Consider the following 13,968-nt stretch of genomic DNA (forward strand, 5'->3'; position numbering starts at 1 on the left):
AGAAACGCGCATGCGTAAGTTCCGTCATGCGGCAAACTAGCGCCTCGAGGAGGAGAGTTTAATAAGGGGTTGTCAACGTTGAACGGAAGTGCGCGTGCGCAGGACAGACGGGGTTAGGCGCTTCTAGCGATGCCTTGAATTCTAGCACGACGGACAGATCTTGCTTCGCTGTGCGCCAACGAATTCTGTGAGGGTGGGGGAACCAGGTAAGTCCGATCCCGACCACGTGCGGTGGAGTATTTAAACGTGACGCGCGCATGCGTACGAAAAGCGTTTTGAAGGCTGATAAACGGCGCACGCGTCTGCTGCTTCTTTCGCTATGATCCTGGGAATTGTAGTTTTTTTGTTTGCACATTAATATTTTTTATAGCGTTGAGTGGGTTGTCTTAAGACCTATCTATCTTTTTAAAATTCACGCCATTCAGAAAGTATACATTCTACTGGTGGTCAAATCAGTAGTTTTAGTATTCTTATCTAAAAAATTGAATCCATTAGCATTTTCTCTTAATTTCAATCCATTCAGTACTGTAACCAAACTTGTGATTTACAGTGAATAAGCTGAGAATAAAAACATAAACATTACAGAGCTACCAGTTCCCCCCTCCCCACTTTTGTGCTGTTGCAAAATCTAAGTGTATGGATAATTAAGAAGTCAATCTATTAAAGGATGGGTAAAATATTTGTTCAAATACTTTGGCCACCTAATGAGAAGGAAGGACTCACTGGAGAAGAGCCTCATGCTGGGAAAGGTTGAGGGCAATAGAAGAAGGGGACGACAGAGAATGAGGTGGCTGGATGGAGTCACTGAAGCAGTAGGCGTGAGCTTAAATGGACTCCAGAAGATGGTAGAGGACAGGAAGGCCTGGAGGAACGTTGTCCATGGAGTCGCGATGGGTCGGACACGACTTCGCAGCTAACAACAAAATATTTGTGGATATTCTCAGTCATCCAGGTCATAGTTGTTTCAAAACTGTTTTGAAAAAGGCAACTAGACTTTTTTTCCCCCTGAGGAAGAAGTAGTTTCACTTATCTACCTTTATTCCCCCTCACTCCACCTTGGGTTGCACAAAATAATGGAAGGCATAAAATGAATCTATCTGCCATCACATGCACAAGCATTTTGAAATGCACATAAATTTGCAGCCTTTAATTAAGATTTCAGCCAATTCAATTTTGTTGTTCCTTGAAATAGTTCATCCAAAGAGATTCTTTCAGCATTCCTCATAAACCTGAAAAAATCATGGTGTGGCTGGTTTGTGGATCACTTCAAAAAAAGGTCTAAAAGAGGGGTCTTCAAACTTGGCCCTTTTATGACTTGTGGACTTCAACTCCCAGAATTCCTCAGCCAGCGTGCCTGGCTGAGGAGTTCTGGGAGTTGAAGAACACAAGTCATAAAAGGGCTAAGTTTGAAGACCCCTGGTCTAAAAGATTTTTGCTCAGTCCTAAAATGATCAGACTTTGTGAAGGTTAAAGCTTGATTTTTTTAAATACTCTTACAATTCAGTGTCTAGAATAGATAATAGCAGAACCTTCATGGGTTCAGCACAGATCAAATTGTGTTTTAAAAAAATTGTTTAAAGCAAATTAGAAATGCAGAAAATCTATGCAGAAAATCAACAGCTGCAGAATACAGGAATCCATCTGTGTCTGTATGGGTCTTAGGTATTATTCTTCCATCTTTTTATGAATAAAATTTTTGCTTTCCTTTTCCTGGCTGCAATACCGTTCAGTATTTGTCCTGTATTTATGTAACAAGCTTCTTTGGTTGGAGACTATTTTACTGTAGATACATGACTTTTTTTTAAAAAAAAATGAATGTATGGTGGGTGAACATGTATTGTCTAACAGGAAAGATATAGTTTCTCAGTTTGTTGCAGCCATATTTTTATATTTACTTCCTTTTCTTAGGTGCTGAGTAGGTGGGATGTTGCATGATTACTATATATTACTAAGCGCTTGATCCCACAATGAGAAAAAGCTGTTTTGGCTTAAGCTTTTAAAAGGAGCACTCTTTAACTTTTATGTATTGCCCTGTTCACCGCCCTGAGTCTCTTGAGAGAAGGGCGGTATATAAATTAAATTAATAAATAAATAAATAAATAAATAATAAATAAAAGGAAAAGAATTTGCCTACTAACTGAATATTTTTGGATAGATAACATAATTCAAACACTAAAGATCTGGAAAATATTGTTAAAAAGAAAACAGTAAACAGTTATGACAAAAATGCAACAAACCCTTGTTGCACTAAATAGAGGAATGTGTGTTCATATGTATTTGTATAAATGTAAAAATAACAATATGCTATTAATAACAGATTATTAAATAACACAAGTAACAAAAAATAAGAAATGTAGGCTTCATGAAGATACAATTCACTGTAACAATATAAAGTAGCACTTAAAAAAAACTGAATATGAAAACTTTTAACAAACTTTAGTAATGTCAATCCACCAGTTTTTCCTCAAACCTGCTTGGTAAATATTAAATAACAAATTAGATCCCTAAACTTGTGATCCTTTATGCAAGACTGACCCTTTTTTAATCTTCTGAGAGAAAATGTACAATTCCATTCCATTACAGCAATTTGCCAAGTGAAATCTCTGTACCTACCAATCTCAGATTCCTCAGTATGACTGTCAAAAAGGAATCAACGTCAATTCTACATTGCAAGATCAACCCCTCATCAGCAGCCAGAACACCTTTTGTAAACACTCTTTTTTTTAAAAAAAATGCATGAAACACTTCTTTATTTAAGTTTATTTTCATAATGAAACAAATGAGAGAAGGGACAGAATAAGGGATTCTCAGGTCTGTTAATTTCCTGCAGCCACAGGATTTTGTTAAACAAACCGTCATTTTCCTTTGCTTTGCTGTCCTTTTTATTTCATTTCATCAAGACTTGGGTTCCTGAGTCCTGTCTTTGGAAGCAGCCTCAGGGGGATATTTCTGGCAGGCTGAGGAAGGAATGGATGGAGACCCAGCTGGCTTTTGGGGGATGCCTACAAGAAAAGACAGCAATGAGATACATCAGGGCCATGCGGCACCTAGCATAGGCTTTTTTTTTCCTTTTTTTCTTTTTCAAAGCTCTTCTGCCAAATTCCCATTATTCCCAACTCTTTTCACCTAAGCAGACTTTGCCAACTGACTGAGGCTGGCCATTGGAAGGTGGGGGCGTTATCTCTATCTCACCAGTTCGTCATGTCTTGTTCTTGGAGGCCAACATGCTCTCTGCCAGATCTCCATGGCGCAGGAACGATGCTATTCTGCTAGCCACATATCGGCAAGCTGAATTGGAAAGGGGAAAAAAAAATCAATGTCCTCCAAGATCTGGACCATCCGGACATTATTATTTTTTTGTAGTTGTTTTGGGTAATCTGATCTCTAGGTGATGTTTGGGTTAATCCTCCTATTGTTCCTTCCAGCCTTCCCAGCTTTCTGCTTTTACCTGCCAGATTCCCTTCCTTTCCCCTCCCCCAGCCCTAAAGTTGTGGCTTTCTGTCTTTTTCACCTTTCTGCAACCCTTCACCTACCACCAATTATGCGTCACGCCATCCTTTTGAAGAAACGAGGTGCCAGTCGGCTTGGAAAGCTCCACTTTATGCGGCACAAATGGCTTGGCAAAAGGGAGGACGCGAAGAGTAGAGAGAAGCATTGTGGGAGATGTAGTTTTAACCCTGCAGGTTCAGGTCCAAAGATAACACACTTCGATTAATGTCGGCAGCTTTGCTGCTGTCTTTAATAATATCGTGTGTTGGTGATTGAGTTTGCGTGTGGTCAGTTTTTTTAAGGAGATAAAATTAACAACTAATATAAAGTGAAGAAAATAAAGGAAAAGTTCAACGTGCAAAAAGAAAGAATGACACCAGTTCTTCAAGTACAACAAATCGTGATCTCATCTATAAGGTTTTAATTTTGCTCCTTCCTGGAATTAATTTTAAGATTGGAAAAAAATCTGTTATTAATTTTCTGGCTTTCTCGTTCTATAGATTTTTCTCTCTAGATGTGTATAGTTTGTGTATGTAATTTATCCCACATTTCTGGATTTCTTTTTTTCCCATCCCTCTAGTCTAGGATCCTCGAAAATGATCAATACTGAGCCACAAAGCTGGATGAGACTATCCTTTATTATTAGGAGTAGCAGCAATTGTATTTGTAGTACTCTTAGTTAAAATGGTATTTATTGAATTATTTTTGTATAAAGTTTGGGGGTTGATAAAGAATCTGAAACTTCATGAAGGGTTCATTGAGCTGAAATTATTATCATGCAAAGTTTGAACAGAGATCGGAGGCTTATCTCAAATTGAAAATGTTCTCCAAACTTGGCTGGGTTGCCATTTCTAGTTCACACAGATTTGAATATGGAATCATCAGTTAACTTTGTTTGTTTATTTATTTATTTAATTAAATTTCTATACCGCCCTATTCCCGAAGGACTCAGGGCTACATGCTAACAAAAAAGAACAGCGCTTAATCCAAGGGAAATTTTGGAGCATGGTTGAAAGGCAGTAAAATCAGCTGTCTTCCATCAGAAATGGAAGGGACCTAGCATGCCATCTTTCTCCAAATGCAGTTCAGGGCAAGATCTGCTACAGCATTTTGAACAGATGTTTTAAAGCTTCCAGTGATGATGATTATATTGGTTAAGGAGGCAACCTACTGTATTCCATTGGTTGATAAGTGTTACTATCAGGAAATTCTTCCTCATATCCAATCTGAGTCTGCTCCCTGTGGTCCCAACCCATGTTCTGTTCCGGCCCTCTGTAACCAAAAAAAGCAATGTTAGTCCCTCCTTTATATGACAACAACTCTTCAAATATCTGAAGACAGTTCTGTCACACAGTCTTCAATGCATTTACCCTTTTGCAACTGCACTACACTGCTGGCGCATATTCAACTCATGATGTACTAACTAGAACATCCAGATCTTCTATGAAACATAATTGAGGAAACATAATTCCTAAAAATAATACTGTAATAACAACAACAACAATAATAAAGTTGGAAGGGACCTTGGAGGTCATCTAGTCCAATCCCCTGTTCAGGCAGGAAACCCTATACCATTTTGGACAAATGGCTGTCCAGTCTCTTCTTAAAAACTTCCAGTGTTGGAGCATTCATTACTTCTGGAGGCAGGTTGTTCCACTGGTTAATTATTCTGTCAGGAAGTTTCTCCTTAGTTCTAGGTTGCTTCTCCTTGATTAGTTTCCATCCGTTGCTTCTTGTCCTGCCTAACATTGCAACTGATCATAAGTCTCTTGCTAATTATTCTAGTGTTGAACTTTGTACTCTTAACATAGAACATAGGACAAGAACCTCTGGAGAAACAAAGTGACTTACAATAAGGGAAGGAGACAGTAATCCACATAGTTTTGACATGCTCCCTGTTTAACTCCGCAGTGAATCTATTATGGAAGGATTAGGAAAGGATTGGAAGAGATGAGTGCTGAAATCATATTGAAGTTTAAATGCTCCCAGTCGGAAATGTGCAGACATAATCACTTTATTGGCTGAATGTAGAGCAGGCTTAGAGTTATAAAAAGAAAAAAAGCGAAAAGTATTGGGGCAATGTCATCCACGGTACTTCAACTTAACAATGGCCAAGAAGCAAGGAAGGCCATTTTGATTTCAAGGGCTCAAAAATAAATAAAGCTAAACAGGATGATGGAAGAATAGAACGATGGCAAGTTTAGGCTTGTACTTAAAACAGTAAGTATTGGTAGTCTTCACCTTACAATTGGGAGAATTTTAATTGCTAAATGAGGTGGTTTTTAGGTGAGTTGCACCCTGTTTTATGACCTTTTTCACCAAGGTTGTAAAGCAAATCACTGCAGTTGTTAAGCATATGGTCATTAAGCAAAAATCACTTTCCCCGTTGACTTTGCTTGTTGAAAGCTGGCCAGGAAGGTCACAAGTGAAGATTTTAAAAGAAAAGATCTGCCCAGGAAGAAGATTTTTGGGTGCAAAACAACATGTCAAACACTAATGTTTTGTAAATTTTTAAAAAAGAAAACAGTAACAAGTTATGACAAAAATGCGACAAAAATGCTGAGAGTTTTGTTGTACTGCTTTTTTGTCCTTTTTCTCTTTGTTCTGGGACATTAAAGTGATAGATGAACATATATGTGTGTGTGTATATATGTAAAAAAGAATAACCTATTAATAAACAGATTATTAAATAATATAAGTAACAGAAATAAGTAAAATAACAAATGTAGGCTATCATGTAGATAAAATTCATTGTAGTATAAAGCAGCACTTAACAAAAATGAATATGAAATCTTTAGGAATCTTTAGTATATGTCAATACATTTCTGTTTTTCATCCAGTCTGCTTGGTAAATTTAAAGCTTTATTAAATTACAAACTAGATCCCTTAAACATGTGCTTCTCTTCTTGGAAGACAGAACTACTTTATCTTCTGAGGGAGAGAAATGAGGTAGATTACTGTGTTTCCATCACCACAATTTGCCAAACCCTTTCTCTGAAAGTGCCAATCTCAGATCACTTCATATTGCTGTCCAAAAGAAATCAATGTGAAGATCAGCCCCTCATCAGCCACCAAATCACCTTTTGTAAACAATCACTCTGGGTTCTTGTTTTTTTTTTAAAAGCATGAAACGCTTCTTTATTGTAAGTTTATTTTCATAATGGAACAAATGAGAAGGGACAGACTAAGGGATTCTCAGGTCTGTTAATTTCCTGCAGCCGCAGGATTTTGTTAAACAAGCCGTCATTATCCGCTTTGCTGTCCTTTTTATTTTATTTCATCGTGAGTTTGGTTCCTGAGTTCCGACTTGGGAAGTAGCCACGTGAGGATGTTTTTCACTGGCTGAGCAAGGAACGGATTGAAACCCTGCTGGCTTTTTTGGGATACCTGCAAGAAAAAAAACAGTGAGATACATCAGTTGCCATCTAGTTCCTAGCATAGGTTTTTTCTCTCTCTCTCAAAGTGTATATGTTGAATGAGAAGAAATTTTGTTTATAATAATAATAATAAGTTGCAAGGGACCTTGGAGGTCATCTAGTCCAACCCCCTGCTCAGGCAGGAAACCTTATACCATTTCAGGCAAATGGCTGTCCAGTCTCTTCTTAAAAACCTCCAGTGTTGGAGCATTCACCACCTCTGGAGGCAGGTTTTTCCACTGGTTAATTGTTCTAACTGTCAGGAAGTTTCTCCTTAGTTCTAGGTTGCTTCTCTCCTTGACTAGTTTCCATCCGTTGCTTCTTGTCCTGCTTTCAGGTGCTTTGGAGAATAACTTGACTCCTTCTTCTTTGTGGCAGCCCCTGAGATATTGGAACACTGCTATCATGTCACCCCTCACTCTTCTCTTCGTTAAACTACACATACCCAATTCCAGCAATCGTTCCCTATATGTTTTAGCTCCAGTCCCACAATCATCTTTGTTGCTCTTCTCTGTACCCTTTCTAGAGTCTCAACATCTTTTTTACATCGTGGTGACCCAAACTGGATGCAGTATTCCAGGTGTGGCCTTACCAAGGCATTGTAAAGTGGCATTAGTACTTCACATGATCTTGATTCTATCCCTCTGTTAATGCAGCCTAGCACTGTGTTGGCTTTTTGGGCAGCTGCAGCACACTGCTGGCTCATATTGAAGTGATTGTCTACTAGGGCTCCCAGATCCCTCTCTCTTTAACTCTTCCCCCCCCACCCCCAGGAAACTTTGCCAACTGACTGGGGCTGGCCATTGGGAGAGAGGGCATCTCTTATCTCACCAGCTACAGTTGTCCGGTTCTTGCAAGCCAACATGGTCTCTCCCACATCCTCAGGGCGCAGGAACGATGCTATTTTCCTAGCCACATAACGGCAGGCTGAATTGGAAAGGGGGAGAAAAAAATCAGGAATGTCCTTCAAGTTCTGGACTATCTGGGTCCAGATTACTGCCTTATGTAGTTGGTTTGGGGAGTTTGATTTCCAAATGCTGTTGAAGTTAAACCCGTTCCTTCCAAGATTTCTCTTCCCAGCGTTCTGTTTTCACCGACTAGCTTTCCCTGCTCCTCCTTCCACCCCACCCCACCCCACCCCCGCCGAAAGCAACTGGTGGCTCAGTTGCTTTCTTTTTCTTTTCAATTCTTCACCTACCACCAATTACGAGTCACACCATCTTCTGGGGGAAAAAATGCGGCCGCGATTAGCCTGGAAAACTCCACTTTGGTACGGCAGAAATGGCTTGGTCAAAAGGAAGGGAGGAAGCAGATGGGGAGGGTGGAGAGAAGCATTGTGGGAGTCGTAGTTTTATTACCCGTGCCGCTTCAGAGCCAGAGATGGCACACTTTGGTACGGCAGAAATGGCTTGGTCAAAAGGGAGGGAGGAAGCAGATGGGGAGGGTGGAGAGGAGCATTGTGGGAGTCGTAGTTTTATTACCCGTGCCGCTTCGGAGCCAGAGATGGCACACTTTGATTATCGTAGGCAGCAGCCACCAGGCCTGGTGCTGTTGTCTTTAATTTGCCTTTAATAACGTTATGTTAATTATTTATATATATATTTTTTTTAAAAAAATTAAAAGTAGTTTAAAAACTAACGAGCCAGCTGGGAAATTCTGGGAGTTGCAATCCACCCATCGGAAAACTGCCAAGGTGACCCACTATATTCCATTGGTTGACAGGTCTTACGTCAGGAAATTCTTTCTCATATCCCACCTGAATTTGCTCCCCTGCAGTCCCAACCCATGTTCTTTCTATTCCTGCCCTCTGTGGCCAAAGAAAACAAATTTAATCCCTCCTATATATGACAACAACTCTTCCAATATCTGAAGACAGTTTTGTCACAGTCTTCCATCAAAGCCTATTTATTTCTGTGAACCGCACTTCTATTCCATTTAATACATCCCAAAATAGCATTTATCTTTTTTGCAACTGCATTACAGTGTTGGTTTAATGTTCAACTTGTGATCTGCTAGAACATCCAGATCTTTTACGAACCACAATTGAGGAAACATAATGCTTTATTTAACACAAGGGTGCATCTGATCAATAGCCTCTTGCTAATTATTCTAACTTTGGTTGATATTTATGCTCTAACATGGAAACCATAGCATTACCGTGTAGGACAAAAAGCTCCTTGAGGAACATTGTGACTCACAATAAGAAAGGAAATAAGATAGAAATCCACATACTTTCCTCATTGTATTATTGATTTCAGATTAACAGAGTTGGAAGGGACCTTGAGGAGACCCTATACCATTCCAGACAAATGGCTGTCCAGTCTCTTAAAAACCTCCAGTGATGGAGCACTCACAACGTCTGAAGGCAAAGCTGTTCCACTGGTTAATTGTTCTCATTGTTAGGAAGTTTCTCCTTAATTCCAGGCTGCTTCTCTCCTTGATTAGTTTCCACCATTAAACACTTAATTTTTTTTTAAATATTTATATCCCGCCCTTCTCCGAAGACTCAGGGCGGCTTACAATTTAAAACACAAATCAATGTGCTTAGCAATAGCCTTCATTCTATGTATATGCCTGCTTATTAGGGCTTTCGGTCCCCCCCAGTGGCATTATTACAAAGTCAGCTTAATTGCCCCCAACAATTTGGGTCCTCATTTTACCTACCTTGGAAGGATGGAAGGCTGAGTCAACCTTGAGCCTGGTGGGATGCGAACCTGCACTAATTGCAGGTAGCTGGTGTTACTTAAGGAGGCATTAGCCCACTGCTCCACCAAGTTAATCATTAAACAGATTTATTAAACATGAATCATTAAAGAGAAACATTGTCTCTGTTTAACATCCACAGTGAATCTATTATGACAAGATTAAGGAAGGATTGGAAGAGATGACCACTGAAATCATATTGAGGTTCACATACTCCCATCTGAAAAGCGCAAGCATAATCTCTTTATTGGCTAAAAGTAGAGAAGGCTTAGCCTTAGGCTTATAAGACTTTCTCTTATAAAAAGGGAAAGAGAAAAGAATAGGGGCAATTTTGTCCATTGTACTTAGTGAACCTCAGGTTGATGATGGTGAAAAAGGAAGGCCATTTTGATTTCTGGGGCTCAAATATAGATAAAGCTAAACATGCACAGGAGGAATACAAACATTAAACCTACAGAGGAAGGAAATGGAAAATTTAGGCAATAAGTACAGGTAGTCCTCAACTTACAGGGACAGTTGGGACCAGAATTTCCATTGTTTAGTGAAGCACACTCTATATTACACCCTTTTTGTTACCCACAGTTGTTGCTGTGGAGAATCTCTGTAGTTAAGTCAATCACACAGTCATTAACCAAGTCCAGCCACTCCCATTGACTTTGCTTCTTAGGAGCTGGCTAGAAAGATACAAATGGTGATGCTACAGTTGTAAATATACGCTGGTTGTCCAGTGCTTGAATTTTGATCATATGACTGTGGGGATCTTGTGACAGCCGTAAGTGTGAGGAATGGTCATAAATAATAAAAGGACTACCAGTATATTCCAACCTTTATCGCAATTGTATATAAGAAGACAATTGACAACTATAATCCTGTGCTGTCAAATTTTTCTTGATATTATTTTACAGTCTCCTTGACAAAATTTTAGTACATACATATTCTAAGCATCTAAATAAAATACACAGCAAAGACAATAGCAACATTCAGTCTGAGACAGATCCTAATAGCTGTCAGCTGAGCTTTGGGAAGTGCTTGTTCTGAAAGGGCATGAAATTATTTAATTTCATTTTCAGGCAGATAGGATACATCTAACAAACAAAAATAAAATATGCAATAGAGAACACATTGTAATTAGGAAGAGGCTGTCCCATCCCTATGAAAAATGAACATCAATTAATTGATCTAACCAGTTTGGGTTATGCAATATATTTACTTGAATATATTTATAAACATGTGTATGCACACCTGCTGTATGTTCACACATGTTCACAAAGACAGGGAGGGAGGGAGAGAGGCTAGATAGATGAGAGAGAGAGAGAGAGAGAAAGAGAAAGAGATGTATATGATAGTAAGAATCAATTAGTTATTACTGGGTGAAATAAAGATTGACTATTGTCTTAAGACCACAGTCAGGAAGCTGAAATTCATATACTTTTTGAGCGTGATATGAATAGATGAATCAGGGACGCAATGGCTCAGTGGGTTGGGACACTGAGCTTGTCGATCAGAAGGTTGGCAGTTTGGCGGGTCAAATCCCGAGTGCCGCGTAACAGAGTGAGCGCCTGTTACTCTTCCCAGCTTCTGCCAACCTAGCAGTTCGAAAGCACATAAAAATGCAAGTAGAAAAATAGGGACCACTATGGTGGGAAGGTAACAGCGTTCCGTGCGCCTTTGGTATCTAGTCATGCCGGCCACATGACCACGGAGACGTCCTCGGACAAGCGCTGGCTCTTCAGCTTTGAAACGGAGATGAGCACCAGCCCCTAGAGTCGGAAACAACTAGCACGCATGTGCGGGGGAACCTTTACCTTTTACCTTTACCTATGAATAGATGAAGGACTAGAAATATTGCTGTACTTGTCGAGGCTGAGTAAAAAAAAAGATAATCAATAAAATGGATAGATGAAAAGAAATGGCTGGAATAGTCTCCTTATGACTATAACTTTGTTGCTTGTATCTTACAATTTATATTGTGTTTAGTGGATTATCGGCAGGAAGGACAAGGGAGACGCGTCTTCGTTAACAGGTTTATTTAGTCAGCCCGGACGAAAGACAGAACAGAGAAACATGCCTTATATAGGTAGCTGTCAAACGGGACAGCAAATCAGTAGTGGGCGTTTTTCCCGCCAAAGAACCAGGGCCAATGGGTCAGCGTGTGGGTCGGAATCTCCCTAGTGATAGTGCGAGTGCCTTAGCTAGCGAGGGAATCCCGTCAGCTGGTTTTGGCGGTCGGTCGGAGCTTTGACAGCTAGCCGCCGGTACTGCGCATGCGTCAGTTTTGACAGCTCGCGGCTGCCGCTGTGGGCTAGCCGCGGTTTTGACAGTTCGCGGCTTAATGCGCATGCGCGGCGTTTGACAGCTGTCAAACGGCCGCGTGTACTCGTAGGCCGCGGGAGCGACTGCGCATGTGTTAACTTTGACAGCTGTCAGTGCGGCCGCGAAATGCGGCCTATGACAGCTGTCATTATAGTTTGCAGTATATTGCACCCCTTTCCCCCTTTCCCCCCCCCTTGAACTGAACAAGTAACTTGAATTAACTTCTAACTGGTGTTGGAACTTGTTGGCGCACTTCCGGCCCATTCAAAATCCGACAAGTATGCTGGCGGCCTCTTCTGTCGAGTGGATCTGCGAGGTGAAGGTTTTTCTACTGTTGCGGGGGCTTCCTCGGGGGTGATAGGAGGGAGATCGGCCGGAGCAGGGATATCCTCTGGGTGAATGGTGCTGGGGGGTGCGGGGGTTTCCGTCGCTGATTCTGGCGTGGAGGTATTGGGGGGTGACCTGGGTCGGAGTTGATCTGCATGTCTCCGTAGTGTGAGTCCCCCGCCAGCATTGATGGTGTAAGACAAGGGGCCGGTTTGTTCGATAACCACCCCTTGTGTCCATTTATCCCTTCCCCCATAATTTCGGGCCCAGACATTTTGTCCCTGCTTGAATGTTTTGCGTGGCAGGGTGTTTGTGTTTTCTGCCGCTGGCCTGTCTGGGTGCAGTCTGTCGAGGCGGGTTACCAGCCGGCGGCCCCATCTTAGTTCTGCTGGAGATTTCCCGGTGGTGGAGATGGGGGTGGTGTGATGTGCGAGGAGGAAGCGGGCGAGGCGACGGTGCCAGTTTCCGACGACCAGTCTGCGCAGAGAGTCTTTAGTGGTCTTCACCATGACCTCTGCGAGGCCATTACTGGACGGGTGGAACGGGGCCGATGTTGCGTGCCTAATACAGTTCCTCCTCGTGAAGATCTGGAAGTCACGGGAGGTAAATTGAGGTCCATTGTCAGTAATTATTACGTCTGGAAGACCATGGGTTGCAAAGACTCCCCTTAAAGCTTGAATGGTGGCAGTTGAGGTGGTGCTTGAAACCGGGAGAACCTCCAGCCATTTAGAGTAGCTATCTACAATAATCAAAAAGGTTTGGCCCTGGAATGGTCCGGCAAAATCGAGGTGTATGCGGGACCAGGGGTTGGATGTGATTTCCCACTTGTGAACTGGGGCGTGGGGTGGGGCGGGTCTGGTTTGCTGGCAGAGATAGCAGCCGGCTACGTGCTGCTCGATGTCTTTGTCTAAGGATGGCCACCAAACATAACTGCGTGCCAGAGCCTTCATTTTAGAGATGCCCGGGTGGCCCTCGTGGAGTGTTTGTAAAACTTTGGTTCTGTGGCATGTTGGGAATATCACTCTGCATCCCCAGAGGATGCAGCCTAAATGGGTGGAAAGCTCGTGGCGTTTGGTAAAATATGGTTGGATGAGGGGGCAGGGGCAGGATGATTGCCATCCTGATGTGACCCATGAGAGTACCCTGCTGAGGGTGGGGTCCCTGCTTGTGGCGTGTGCGATGTTGGTTGCTGTTACTGGGCACTCCGACAGTTCTTGTATAGCCAGGACATGGCCGGCTGGGGCTGGGTCAGGGTCTATTTGAGGCAGTGGGAGCCTGCTGAGGCCGTCAGCGTGGGACATTTCCTTTCCGGGTTTGTAGACTAATTTAAAGGAATAAGCGGATAAAAACGTAGTCCAGCGTAGCATTCGCGGGGACAAAATTTGCGGGGTTTGGCGGTCCCATGTGAATATGCCTAGGAGGGGTTTGTGATCTGTATAAATTGTAAAAGGTCTGCCATAAAGGTAATCGTGGAATTTTTTAATTCCAGCTACTATGGCCAAGGCTTCTTTATCTATTTGCGCATAGTTGCGCTCGGGTTTTGATAGGGTCCTAGAGTAATAAGCGATTGGGGCTTGCGAGCCATCGTTAAGGGAGTGGCTGAGGACTGCCCCAATGCCATAAGGTGAGGCATCGCAGGCGATGCATAAAGGTTTAGTTTCGTTGTAATGCGATATGGTTGTATCGCTAGAGAGTAATTGTTTTAGCTTTTTAAAACTGT

The 13,968-nt window shown here is 41.8% G+C and overlaps 1 protein-coding gene and 2 long non-coding RNA genes across 8 annotated transcripts in view; 1 reads left to right on the plus strand and 2 right to left on the minus strand.

Annotated features, from left to right (window-relative positions):
• Positions 1-42: 42 nt before the first annotated feature.
• The window catches only part of FKBPL (FKBP prolyl isomerase like), a 58,929-nt gene continuing 45,003 nt past the window's right edge, over positions 43-13,968 (plus strand). For all 6 annotated transcript variants that reach the window (XR_014491608.1, XR_014491609.1, XR_014491610.1 and 3 more), the window contains exon 1: positions 43-206. The gene's annotated coding sequence lies outside the window, so the exon portion shown is untranslated. The remainder of the gene's footprint in view (positions 207-13,968) is intronic.
• LOC310636975 lies at positions 2,746-4,783 on the minus strand. Its single transcript, XR_014491849.1, has 4 exons — positions 4,661-4,783; positions 3,534-3,677; positions 3,193-3,288; positions 2,746-3,002 (listed from the first exon to the last, which is right to left on the minus strand). It is a non-coding gene; the product is annotated as an uncharacterized lncRNA (long non-coding RNA).
• LOC310636974 lies at positions 6,608-8,298 on the minus strand. The gene is made up of 3 exons (XR_014491848.1): positions 8,104-8,298; positions 7,737-7,832; positions 6,608-6,876 (listed from the first exon to the last, which is right to left on the minus strand). It is a non-coding gene; the product is annotated as an uncharacterized lncRNA (long non-coding RNA).

Source organism: Vipera ursinii, assembly GCF_947247035.1.
Source record: "Vipera ursinii genome assembly, chromosome: 2".
Classification (NCBI taxonomy): Eukaryota; Metazoa; Chordata; class Lepidosauria; order Squamata; family Viperidae; genus Vipera; species Vipera ursinii.